Source organism: Catharus ustulatus, chromosome 3, assembly GCF_009819885.2.
Source record: "Catharus ustulatus isolate bCatUst1 chromosome 3, bCatUst1.pri.v2, whole genome shotgun sequence".
Classification (NCBI taxonomy): Eukaryota; Metazoa; Chordata; class Aves; order Passeriformes; family Turdidae; genus Catharus; species Catharus ustulatus.
In genome coordinates this window covers 55498524-55509994 of record NC_046223.1, presented here as the reverse complement: position 1 = coordinate 55509994, position 11471 = coordinate 55498524, and positions in this window count along the sequence as shown.

The window sequence follows — 11471 nt, the reverse complement described above, 5'->3', positions numbered from 1 at the left end:
CTTTAAAGTACATCTTTTTGTTCCAAATTTCATTCTTTCAAGTTATGTAAATAGTTTTTCACACTACGAGAACATACATTTGGGGCTTTTTCATCTCTGCACCAACCCAAATCTCAGCTGCTGATGAATATAAATTGATGTGCTACCTAATTTTATCACTTTATCAAATAGTGTACTAACTTAAGATTCAGTATGGACAGGTAAAGTGTATTTTTAGTTATAAGAATATATTTTAGTCAGTACTTCAAAAGAAAACAATGAATGTAAATAAATCCAAACCAAGCGTTTCTTCCCCAGCTTCCTTCTGTGTATCTTTTAACATAATTTATACCATGTATCTAATTATAGGGACTGGGTTGCTAGGCAAAAAAATAGTATTTTAGGAAGCTTCCTGTTCATGATACTTCTAAAAACCAATCCAAAGCCGTTTCCTAATAGTCCATGTTCTGTGTAAATTAAACAATATTTTACACAGAGAGCCGATCACTAACTCATTTTTTTCTAATCTGGACACCAGGCAAATGACTCCTTCTTTCCTCTAGTCTACTTTTTTCCCCATGAAAAAGTACCCCCAAATCATGTGTGTGTTTTGGAATAGATTTAGACTTTGCCACAAACAATTACCTCCTGGAAAAGTTTAGAGCTGGGCATCTTAGAAAAACTGCAGAGTGACAATGTGAAAAGAAGAAGTTACTTTTATATAAAGTATTTATATTTATTAGAATGCATAAAAACTAAAACAGGAACATGCATGCATGTCATTTTGATTGTAATTGGTGTCAAGATCAACTGCATCTGATAGAGGAATCCTTGAACTGTGAGAGACAATTAGGTTATTGTGTCTGTTGTATATTTTTGTGTCTTTGATGATAATAACCCTATATTTTCCTCTCAGGATAGTTTTTTGAATTGACATCAATCAAGATAGCACTTTCTTTCAAATTTTTCCAGAACCAGGGAGAAAGAGAAGGGAAAGGTACAGTCGTGTTATTTAGTCCTGGTTTGAACAATGCCAAGAACATATATTTAAGAGAGTCAGATAAGATCTGTCTCTATTAATCATCCACAGAGACTTAAAGTAGAGCATAAAAACCATGAAATCCATTTTGAATAACCTAAAATTCTTAGTGTTGTAAATTTTACTTGCTTTAAAAAACCCAAGAGATACTCAGCAGAATTGTGTTCATTTAGGTTATAATATTAATCTCTTCTTGTTGTATAACTGAATATAATATAATGCTTTCTTTCCTTTTTATTACAAAAAAACTTGCAAGCAAAAGCAGACTGAGAGGGAACCAAAGTTTTCCACTTCAAAGGATGTGTAAATCTTCACTTGTGATTCTGATGTTACGGTTAGGAATTTTCTATCAACCCCTGGGTTTTAATGAAAAATTGGTAACATGGTGCCTCTCCTATGGGAATTCATATTTTTGTACAGTATTGACGAGGGAGCAGTGTGGATAGTAAGCAAGAGCACAAGGAAGAGAATAAATTTTAAAATAAAACCAAGTTCCATAAGAGATTTTTATAACCCTTGCAAACACATGGCATTGCTGCCAATAAGCAGCTCTATCAAGAAACAGAACCCCAGTGTGTAAACTTCTTAACATAATGCTGTGAGATATTTCAGTCCTGGCCTATGTGTCTCCGGCTCTCCTTCCTCTCCAGTTCAGGACTGCGCAGTGATACATGGCCATCTCCACTAACAGTGAGTTCCACTTAAGGACCAAGCTTGCAGTTTAGGTATTCAGAGGCAAATAAGCTAGTTGATAAGTGTCTTGGCTTGCAATACAGGATGTGACCAAAAGTGTGTGTTCTATCACCAACTGTTGAGACCAGGTGGGGGCAGTGATCCTTATCTCCGCCGGAGATGTTCTGCTAATGGGCCATCCATTGAAACCAGGCGGGGCATTGTTCTTTATCTTTTCAAACCCATCCTTCCTCCAGGGAGGTGTCTTCTGCTAATGGCCCATTGACTCCCACTGTGTGACAGATAAAATTACTTCATCCCATTGGAAGTTACTCCAGCCAGTGGGGAGGAGCCAAGCCTTTCCTACCAAGATAAAAAATGAGATTTTGGGATACCAAGGGAGCCCTTTTTCCACTAGATTTCAGAGGAAAACCAGACTTCTCCACATCATCACTGGACCTTTGGAGGGAAACTGCACCTTCTACAGGAGCACTGCTTCAACTGAACCACATCTGTCACTGTAAAAGGACTGTACCCACCATTTAATTGGATTGCTACCAACACCCTGACTGACGGGATGTTAGGTTGTATTCTGACTTTGTCAGGGTTTGGGGTTTGTTTCTTTGTAGTACTGTATTTTTATTTTAATTTTCTTAGAAAAAGAAAATTCCTAAAGAAATTCCTAATGTTATTCCTAATTCCCATATCTTTGCCTGAGAGCCCCTTAATTTCAAAATTATAATAATTTGGAGGGAGGAGGTTTACATTTTCCATTTCAAAGAGAGGCTTCTGCCTTTCTTAGCAGACACTAGGACAATAAGCTGGCTGGGACATAATAAAGGCAGTAATTCGTTATGTTTACCAAGTTATCTGTCTTATTTATATAGCCAAAAGTCTTGAGTGCCACTGCAAAAAATGTTGGACCTGAGACACAGAATCCTCTTTGGAGTTTGAAAATCCAATTCAAAACATAGAGGAGGTTTATTTGAATACTGGTTAAACTGACATGTTCAGTAACTGAACTGGATTAAGTAAAATAACTTGGGAAAGAGCCAAACACTGGTTTTGGAAAGAGAGAAAAATGCAGCAGTTGAGCTACCCTTTGGCTCTCAGGAGAGCTGAGCTTTAATCTCTGCCTGACTCGCTGTGGTCATTTCCTCTATTTATGGCAGCTTTGATATTCCTGAAAGCATCATGCAGCATCAGCACTGTGTACATGTAGGCAGGGGCATGAAGAAACCAGATACATATTTCCAAACAATTTTCTAGTCGATTGGACAAGGAATTAAAGTGTTCTGCAGCTATGACTTGGTTTCTGCAGAAACCTGTTTTTTATAATTAGCTAGTTACTGTTGTGCATCTCCTAAAGATCTGGTGGCTGAAATTCCCATGTTGAAAGTCTGTCCTCAGATCTCTTGTCTCACTGCAGCAAAAATCTGGTCACTGAATTGTGATGTGTAGACTTTAATTACAGTAATAATTACAAAAGGCAGTGCTCGTTTGTCAAATGTACTCACAGTTGTAAGAAGAGCCTTGCACTGTAGAATCAAAAGACAGATAAAAATTACTGGCTGAGCTGGCTTCACCCACTTATGGAGGAATACTTTTTTGTTTCAGGGGTGATGAGGAGATTAATTATTTTGCACAAGGTTTTGCTGTGGTTCTCCATCAAATGCAGGAGCCAAGAGGCCAGATCTTCAAATTTCCAGCCACCTACCCCCAGCCCCAAAAATGCTTTTCTGAACTGTAGCTTGCTTCTACAGAATATGCAACACTCTTCTTTAATTTCACTTCTACATCTGGTTATTCAAGAGCACATATGAGGCATAACTTTGGACAGGACTGGGTGTGCAGGCATGCTGCAGAGACACCACAGCAGCATTGTTTGTTATGGCCACAGCCTGGCCATGTTTCAGTAAATGGCAAAAGTCCCATTGGCAACCTGGCTAGAGTTTCAGTTCTAAATCCCAAATTAGCATTTGTGGATGATGACATTATGGCTGGTCAGAGGTGCACTACAGATTTCAGAGCTGCTGATAACTTATCAAGGCTGTCACATGCCTTGGACAGAATTCAGGTGGCACTGCAGAGATGAGAACACTTAAGGAGGGTCCTCTTTCATATGCCTGTATCTACTTGTCTTCTGTTCTTATCCTTTACTAAATTATATGTTTTATTACCTGCTCAGTGTTTATAATAGTCTCTTTTGGCAAGTAAAATATGCCTGTATCTGTCTTTGCGCACATTTATTAGAAAGGAAAATCACTGATCCCTTCCCAATTCTTGTGGTATTCCTACTGTCTTTGAGACCTAGCAAATATGTTTACAAGTTATTTTTTAATTGCACTGGATACCATGTCTTTAGTGGTTTTAGTATGTGTTTCATTATAGAACTTTTAATAGTTACTTTCCTGTACCATATTCTAAAAACTTTTACTGTTGTCTCAGAAAAAAAAGTTTCTGACAGAATTAAGAAAAAACAAAACAAACAAACAAACAAACAAACAAAAAAACCCCAAAAACAAACAAACAAAAAAAACCCCAAACCAACCAAACAAAAAAAACCCAGCAAAAATTAATTATTATTTCCATGGTGTCACTAGAGCATGGCCTGGTACATGTGTCTCAGCCACTCTTACTGGATGCTGCAACCTGAGATAGCAGCAGGAATCCTGAACCACCAGACTATCTGACCGGGTTCTACTGGATGACAACCTGGGAGCAGCATTTCTACAGAGAAAATATACTCCTGGCCCACATGGCCAGAACTGGAAACTTCCGAAATTATGGTTGGGAAGACAGAGGGCCTCTTTCAGTGATAGTCCAATAGATAGAGTTGTCCATCTCTTGTTACCTGCTGTGACTCTGGGAGATGACTTTATTGGTAACTCAAACAGGTTCCCACAAGGATTCAGATCAGACTGCCTGGACAGATTGTACAGTTTCCTTTCAAGGAAGATTTCATGAGGATAAAGCAGTGAGCTGCTTTGAGCACAGAGCTTGAGCCTGCCTTGGGAAGGAGGTTGCACCAAGACCTGAGTATCTGGTTTGACTCGTCCACGAATATGTTCATGGGCTCTGATGTAAGACTCCACACCATGGTGGCTGCAAGGTGGGAGAGATGTGCTGCTGGCATGCACCACTGGGCAGCAGAGGGTCCCTCAGAAGCTGCTGCGTGGCATTTGCCTGTGGGAACACTGCTGTGCAATGCTCGTGTGGCCAGTGACACCAGTCTGGGGACCCTCAACAGTGGCGTGTGCTGCAGAGGAAGAAATTGGACTGGCATTTCATTTATTGTGAAGAGGTGGCCATTATAAAATTGACTTGTGTATGCTAGTAGTATGTCACCTACTGAGAAAGCCAACTGTAAAATTAAAATTAATTGTCAGGAACATGAGATGTATATTTTTCCTAATTGGCTTCAGTGCAATTATATCCAAAGTCCCTTTTCACAGTAATTCAGAGAGCTTAATTGCTATAGTTTAATATTACAATCTAAAAAGGCCTGTAAGGAGAACTGATATTAGGCTAGGTTCCTGATGAATTGTAATAATCACTTTGTGTAGATGGGTGGAAAAAAAATCTTACTAAATTAGTCTTGTTACATAAATTAATATTGTGTTCTGGATAAAGCCCTTCTGATTTCACATCTAAAATATTTATAAGAGCATAAGGTTGTGCCAGAATGTCGCTTGGCAGGTCAAATTGTGTTTTAAAATTACTTAACTTTTCAGTAGCATCTTACCATAGGTTTCTGCATTAAAGATGTTTGGCAATGACAGAATTATTCAAAGGTTGGACAGCAAATAAAGTAAAATATAATAAAATAAAACAATGCAACTTGCATAATTGCCTAGCTCTAGGAGCATGGAGGATTCAGTCTGAATGACAGGAATTCATAGTGTGACTGTCACACATTTTCTTCCTGTATTAATTTCATCTCCGTCTGAGGGTGTTTGCAAGACATGAACCGCTAATCTAATACTTTGAAAACAGGAAAGCTCATTAGCAGCTCTAGGGAAGGGAGTGAGATGGGTGAGGAAGGTGCAGGTCACTAAAGGTTTAAAAGCAAAGGAAGTGTGAAAGTTTTAAGAAGGATTACTCCACTCACAATCTGTTTGTGCTCTGTAAAAACCCAAAGATTTTTGTATATCTCACATTTCTTTCTCATTAATGACACCTGCAGTGAATAAAGTAAACAGGCAAATGGAAAGGTGTCAGCTGAAGATGTCAGGCTGCATGTCACGGAGTGGATTATAGACAGTCATTTCCAGACGAGCAGCAGCTTCATGGCCTAGTACATGCAGCCTACACGTCAGGTGTTGAGTGCTGCCCTTTCCAACAGGCCTCATCAGATATTCAGTTTAAGTTTCCAGAGCAACTGGAGTCTGTGACTCCAACGGGGTAGGTATTTTTCAAGAGCATAAACTGGGAGATAGATGGCCACTTTCTGGCAGAAGAGAGTGGGACTATTGTGTCAAGACACTGTGCATATGGAAGATCGTTCCTGAAATTTTTTGCATGCATGCCCTCTTGTGTATGCAGTACATTACAGCTTACCATATATATATATAAAAATTTGGCACTGCTGTATCTCCCTAAACATTGCATTAATCCATCTGTCTGTCACCATGGTAACAAGGCTCCCTATTGATGACTGAAGAAGAGCCAAACCATTAGAACTAAATGTACACTGTTTAAAAAAAAAATCAGTAAGCTCCCTAGGAATAGCACTACAGAGACACAAATGGTCAAAAATAGGCTAACTAATACTTTTTATGCATTATTTTTACAGATTATGTATATTATGGATCTGAAATAAAGCCTGTTATTAAAATTATCCTTAAATCTGATCTTTGCTTCTTCATATCTATTTTTAATATAATCTGCTGAACTCAATTTTAAAAATTGTGCATTTTTTTCAGAAATTTACATGTTCCACAGTCATTCATCCCAGAGGATAGAAAGATGGAATTAATGTCTTAAAAACACCACATACAAAGCAGATTAGAAATATTGGTGAAATATTTAATGCACTTTTTCTTTCTCTCTCTCTTGCTTCCATACTTGTAACTTTGCCAAAATAAAATCAGTAAAGTGCACACATTCACTGAAGGATCAATGTCTAACTGAGCACTGTTAGTTAGTTGGACCTGAGATTTTTTAAAAAACACAATATTGTGGAAACTCTGACATGAATTACTGGACTTCATAAATAATTCTTGGACAATGAATTTTCATTTTTTATTAAACTGGTGCCACGCATGCTATTAATACCATGGTAGACTTGAGTCTATAATTGTATTAGGCTTTTAAAGACGCCTTTGATTTTAGAGCTGAAATAGAACTTAAAGCTAACAGCTGACTTCTCATCTCCTTCTGTGTTCATTGGAGGGTGCTTTTGGTTCTCTAGAAATGAGAGGACTAGAGAAATAAATGGGAATAGTGCATTTAAGAACATTTTGTCACATTCACCGAACTGAAAGTATGAGTATTCTTGCTTATGTCAGGATTGATACCTGGTTTAGACTATGACTCTTACCTTGTAATAAACCCTTGGGTCAGGAGGTAGCTCACAAGGGTGCTTTAGCAGCCCCATGAAAAGTTGACAGGTTGGAATGTCAGATGGGGTCATTGCTCTATCTGTCTGTGCACGGGGATATGGAGTTTGTACACGTGCACATATGTTGCATGGATATATATCACACAGATTTTATGAAATCTAATATCCCAGTGGGCAAACATGGATGGTTTGCCATTTTACTGGGTATATGAGCCCCTGGAGGACATGAAAGATCAACAGAACCTGGAAGATCAACTCGGTAGAACCAGGAGGCACAGATGCTACTAAGCAGCCTAGAGTTTCTGATTAACATATGACAGTTAAAATGCTTTCAGCTCAGAAGAAGTCACAGAAACTTTCAGGTGTGGAGGAAAGCTCCCTCGCTCCCTCCTTTCTTTCCTCCCTTCCTCTTCAGGTGGGTGAAGAATTGTCATCCCTTGAACTGACAGAAAAGGGTATTACTGTCTGATATGAAGCAGACAAGAAAGTAGCAAGTCAAGCAAGTCTTCATAGTTTCACCTTTGACAGAAAATAAAAGTGTAATTCTGAACTTTTTAAACACCAGGGTTGTGACATGTATTGCTCTGGGTGGACAAAGACATGACAAAATCATCTGACAGCAAATGCTTTTGGAGGGCATAAAAGTGGCACTTGGCCATGCAGATGATGGGCCCTTGTGATGTATGTTGTGATCTAATTTGTCTTCATTCCAAGCAGTACATCACTACCACTGGATCCAGCAGGCCTTCTAAAACAGTGGCAGCTACAAGCACAATTTCTCAGTGTTCTTCCAGTGAGATAAGCTGTCTCAGATTTTAAGGAGATCTTTGTTGGTCAATGCAATTTATTTTGCTTTCCCAAATGTTAAAACAACTATGTAGTATGTTCCACTGATTCCATTAATTTCAAATAGTTTATTATATAAAGAATAATACAGTGCAACAGCATTCCTAAAGATGGGAGGAACTTTGCTTTTTTACTTACAATATTATAAATTGTAGCAACTTTTTAATTAAAGCTCAAAAGAGTGTGTTAATATTCAAAATTCAAAAGTCTTACCATTAAAAATTAGTATTCCCATTTGAATTATTTTTGAAAAAAGAGTATGCTCTCTCAAAGACAGCATTTTCAAAAAGAGTAGTCTTATTTTTATGATTTTTAGAAATCACAGCATTTCTCTTTGATATTTTTATTTTAACTGCATTTTGCAAGATCTGGACAACATCTTTTGTCACTTCAGTAATTCCTTCCTCTCTTGAAGGAGACGTGAAAATTTCTTTTTCTTCAAAAAAGGAAATTGTATGCCATTGTAATAAAAACTTGGTTTGAGTCCTCACCTAGCAGTGAGAGATTATTTCCTCCCATCTGTGTTTGTGTCTTCAAGCCATGCAGTAGTTATGTTCTCTCACTTCCAGTGTAAGAAATTTGAGTGTCTACAGAGGACATGCTTCTGCACTGCTGGTGGCTTTGGCTGCTAGTCATATATGACAGAGTGTTTCTTTCAAAACCTGTTTTGGCAGCTTCCCCTTTTAACAGCAACTTTCACCCTGTGAAAACCCCATCCAAGGAGGAGCCACATGGGTTCTGTCAGCCCAACAAGCAACAGAACTAGCCCAAGCAGCTTCCAGCCTGAGCATCCCTTATCCATGCTGGCCAAATCTAGTATTTCTTTTCTGAAGTGGTCTCTGCATAGCAACACTAGATGGAGACTTAACACATAAGTACTTGGGTTTATTTAATTCAAGGGGGTTAATTATAATGAACTCTTCTACTTGTGAGAAGTACTTAGATCTACATGTATTGCACAACATGCTTTTATTTCAACTTTTCTGCTTGCCATCCATTTTGAATGAGGTGTTTGAAGGTAGATGTTTTCTTCCTTCATCTAAGCTCCATGGCTGGTCTCCTGGAGAGGGAGAGTAGGGAATGTGGGCAACCTCCGTCTGGTGGGGATATGGTGCAGGAAAAAAGCAGCAAGATACAGTTGATCTGCCCAAAGAGTTTGGGTTTTGTTTTTGTGTGAGCCTTTCAAGATACAGGCTTGATCACTGATCTTCAAAAAGAGCATTCTAACTCCTCAGAGGCAGGGGAGGAGCTAATCGTACAAAGTTTAATGAGATGGAGAGCTGTATCCTTCAGGAAGGTTGGTGGAGAGAAGAGATAAACTGGTGGTTTTCATGAGTTTGGAAGGAGGTGGGAAAAGGAAGTGGGAGGATTGATTTTTTTTGTGTGTGTGTCTTTTTCTATAGAGAGGAAACTTGCATTTGTCTTCCTGAGGAGGTGCACAGGAAGGAAATAAATTAGTACTTTTTTATACATATATGCATGAAGAAAACAGTTATGCCCTGTAAGCTCTGGTTAGAATAAGCATTCATTAAAGTAACGCCTTTCTTGCCCTACAGACCCAGGTGGTGCATGTGGAAGCTGTGTTGTTGCTAACATATTTGCCTACCAGCCCAGGGATCAGAATTGCCTAGAGGCAGCAGCATTGCTGAGATAGATACAGACAGCCTGAAAGACATAATTTTTACCAGGCTATTCCACATTGAGGGGTTCACCAAACCCTGCATACAAAAATGGTGTGGGATGTATCCAGTCACAGGGATTCTCACAGAACATTGGAAAATTGACATTCCGTGAAACCTGGCAGTCCACGTGGTCAACAAGGTGAGTGCACAGTCCCTCTCAACACAGCATGTGTGCAGCTTGCCTGGGTACGGACACTCATCCAAGATAAAAAAAACAGCAATGCCTGAAATAAACACAAGTTCTCCAGCTTTGCAGAAGCTGAGGTTCTGCAGTGGAGGAGAGAGTGCCAGCTACCCACTCTGGAAGAGTAGAGAGTGAGAGCTGACAATGACTGATATTTTTTCTCTTCAGTGTAGTTGTAAGAACTGCACAGACACATTCTGAGCCAATGTGAATCCTGTCTTTTGTTCCCGGCAATGGGGGAGTCCACACTGGGCAAAGAGCTATCAATATTTCCAGTGTTGCTGAGGATTATGAAGGCATATGAGCTATGGAGAATAGTTTTGAAGATCTTGACTGAAAACAGACCCACCTTTGATTTGCTGAAGCTCATCTGTACTAGATACCTCCTGAATATGCATGGCTGCCCAGAATGCGAGTACTGCTGAATGGCAGGTGCTAACTCTGAGACAGGCATCTGGCATGCAGAGAGCTTTTGATTATCTGCTGCTTGTTCCAAATACAGACCATAACACAGTGCCACAGGGAATGTTAGTCTTCAAGATGCAAAACCTCATAAGTTATGAAGTTAAATTATTGAAAAAAAAAATTATGTAAGTCTAGAAGTTCTTGCGAAGTACTGAAATGTGGTATCTAGAGTTGGCTTATCTGGCAGGCTCTGGAGAGGCCTGAGATGCTGTCATGATTTCCTGAGCTGTTGCACAAGGAGCAGGTAGAGTGGCAGCCAGCAAGCAAAGCAAAATAACAAGAGGTGGGGTGTGTTTATAGTGTAGGCTGCACAAAGGTGACGGATGTGTGCTAGGCTTATTCTGAGCAACACACTGTGGTTAGGGACTGTGGTTAGGGCAGACAGTTGCTGAGCATTGTGCATAATGCATGACAGGCAGGGCTGTGGCATGCAGATAAAAACAGCGTGGGATGGATTTTGCACTAAAATATGCTCTGTGAGTGTGAAGGAAGAATGGAGCCAGTCCGCTAGGAAAGCCCTAGCTTTGACCTGTGTGCCAAAAGCTACTCTGCACCAGATGGCTTGGATGAAGAATCACAAAAAAAGGGAAGTTTAATTGGGTTCTCGTAAATGCCCATGAGCTGCCCTTTCATGCCACCAGTAATTTGATTTTTGTTAGAATTTCTCTCTGGAAGAAATCTTCCAAATTGCAGTTTTCTTCAGAAGTGATAAAAAATGCAGGTTTTTAAAGATTGTCTTCCCTCACAAGGTGTTCCTTCTGAGTATGGTGGCCCTAAAAATCCACCTGCAGTTTCTTCCACGGGCAGTGAATGCCAGGCTTTTCCCCTGTTAGTGTCCTCTGTCTTTAGTCCTCAGCTCTGAGTAGGTACGTGAAGATTCATCAGCTTTGCCACTTTACCAGCCCATCTCTGAGGCATCAAGGGTTGATGCTGTTTGCATGAAGGACTCACCCTCCTCATGGAAGAAGACTTCATTCTTCTATATGAAACCCCACTTAATACATTTTTGCACATAAATATTTATGTTTGCATCTCAAAGTT